The sequence below is a fragment of the Spinacia oleracea genome, chromosome 5, assembly GCF_020520425.1.
Source record: "Spinacia oleracea cultivar Varoflay chromosome 5, BTI_SOV_V1, whole genome shotgun sequence".
In the NCBI taxonomy this organism is placed as follows: Eukaryota; Viridiplantae; Streptophyta; class Magnoliopsida; order Caryophyllales; family Amaranthaceae; genus Spinacia; species Spinacia oleracea.
The window spans coordinates 99,726,357-99,728,969 of record NC_079491.1 but is presented as its reverse complement, the minus strand read 5'-3'; the positions used below and the strand labels follow the sequence as shown (position 1 = coordinate 99,728,969).

General features: G+C 35.0%; 1 long non-coding RNA gene across 1 annotated transcript; it reads left to right on the top strand.

Annotated features, from left to right (window-relative positions):
- Positions 1-548: 548 nt before the first annotated feature.
- Positions 549-2,261, top strand: LOC130461264 (uncharacterized). Its single transcript, XR_008921692.1, has 3 exons — positions 549-733; positions 1,114-1,185; positions 2,080-2,261. It is a non-coding gene; the product is annotated as an uncharacterized lncRNA (long non-coding RNA).
- The last annotated feature ends 352 nt before the right edge of the window (positions 2,262-2,613 follow it).

The window sequence follows — 2,613 nt, the reverse complement described above, 5'->3', positions numbered from 1 at the left end:
TATATACAACCTTAGATTTATATCCTTAGTCATATAATAATATAGATTTATAATATATAATAGTATAATTTATAAACTTAGCTTTTACTTTGTGGAATATTTTTATAACACTAACTATCTAAGTAGTACTTTTATAACACTAACTAGCTAGAAAGTAAACTCTAAACAACTTTGCACTGATGAGTCTTAGCCTATTATACGTTGGTTCTAGCTATAGCCTTAGCCCTAACTTATACTTTTGTTAATATCCACGTATAGTTCTACCAATCAATAAATAAATAAATCATATAGTAAACAATATCATCATCCTCGTCAATTGTAGCGTCCTACCCGTATCGAGCAAAAATCTAGGAGGAATATACCTCTAAGCACAATATCCTAACTAATTTACCATGATTGTAGGATTTCGTAGTCAACCCGTATCTTAACCGTAAAATCTCACCCTTATCTCATTAGAATCTTTAACCACTCAAATTGATAACCCTAGTGTGCCCTCTCTATAAATACCGACTCATGCCTCATAACTCAAGTTTTTGCAACCCCTCAAGCACTCGTGAAAACAAAAACCAGAGAAAACAAAAGTCAATTGCCGAGATTGGTTCCCATCTACTTTCGGCTTCACCGAAATACCATCAAACAACTTCCGAAACCACCGCGAAAAACATCGTCTCATAGTTTGCAGTACCCTCTTCGCATCCGGTTTGTAAATTCTGAAAACCGTCAGTAAACGGAGGTAATGTGACCTTTTGAAATCAACCTTGTTCTTCCGTATTACTTCTATTTTGGTGTAACAGGTTGATGTTCTTTTAACGGCCTTCAACCTCTTGTTTTAATGATTAATGCTCTTCTTTGAGAACCCATGTGCAACAAACTACTAATCAACTTCTCCTATTTGATCCACTTAAGATTAAGGACTTAATATTATAAGTTAAACTACTACCTTAAATACACGCATAGAATATAATGGTAATATGAGTTTAATGAGTATGTTTCTATACCTCATTCGAGAACATATACGATTACTTTCGCTACACTAACTCTAATTAATTATTAATAAAGCCTTCGAACCACTTCTTACGTATATTGACATCGACTATTTTACGCTGTTTATAGAGTAGGTAGATCGTGAGGATACCCACTAGTGTTCTTGTTCGTGTGCGTAATTTGTGAGGCTTGCTTATCAAGGTAAGTTACTATGTTCACTGTTTTGCCAAACCCTGTAAAAATTGGATTTTGACGTGCGTATGTGACATCCGTATATGTATTATGATTTTGGTGAAAAATATATTGCGCCGTCTTCCAACTATGTGGGTTCTCTGCCTTTGGTGATTGATTATTCATGACGTATTTCACCTTGGATATATAGTGCCAACTAATAACCAAAGCTCAACAATACCAATATTTGAGTATCTGACGTACATGTATCATGTATAGTAATTCTCTATATCACAGGGATTGTAATGTGAAACAATGAGAAGAAATATAGTTGATCACATATAGTTAACTTGTTAATAATGAAAGCCGAGATGCTTTTAAATGATTTCGTGCAATATAGCTCAATGTTAGATCTTTTCGTGTATTATATGGCCACGAGTAACCCCTTTAACAATAACCATTTACAGTGAAATACACTTGGTTGGTAAGGCATCTTAGGTAGGATCCCCTAAGGTGGTGAACATATTGGTGGTACGACACAATGTGTCTTAATATTTTGGTCGAAGCTAACTAGCACGACCTAGGCTTAATCTACTCCTTTGAGTTAAAAACACTCACTGGGGGGTGTGCACACTTAAGGACTAAGACCTATTTTGGTGGTTACACCCATTAGGGTGGTAGTCTCGAACTACAATTATGGTGGAATTATCTTGTTCTCTTACCTCTAAGTAATTAATTAACTGTTAATTATGGACTGAGTGCGTGTGCTTGTTACGTGCTATTTGTGCATGAAATGTTTTTAAGATAAAATGTTTTCCAAAGTAAGAAAAAGGTTTTCGAAAATGTTTTATAGGGTGAAGTAGTACTTACTCAATTTCCACTGATTTGTGGTTTCCCTTCTGCATATGTTTTTCCAATTTACAGGTATGCGTGGCACGTCCTGAGCGACCGTTTCACAACAACTAGTAGCAAGTTATTAATAACGTAAATCACCTAAAGACAATCAGTTGGGTTTTATTTAATTCAGTTTGTAACTATATTTTGGGTAGTTGGTTTAAGTTATTTAATTATGACAATGTTGGTTTATTTATAAAGGTTGGATTATTGATGGATAATATAGCCTTACATTTGGGTTGTAACCTAAATGTGGCGGTAATACCCTTAATTTATTATTTTATGCTTCCGCTATAAGACCTAAACAGGTATGGAAATTGGGGGTGTTACACTAAGTCTTTCTTAGAGTCATTCCATGAGACATGGGTAGGTAGCCTCGCTTGGAGTCTGCCATCTTGATCCTTTCAAGCACCTTATTGATATAAGTGCTTTGACTAAGTCCAATCATCTTTATAGATCTATCTCTGTAAATCTTGATGCCCAGTATATACTGTGCTTCTCCTAGATCCTTCATCGAAAAACATTTCCCAAGCCAAATCTTGACAGAGTTTAACATAGGAATGT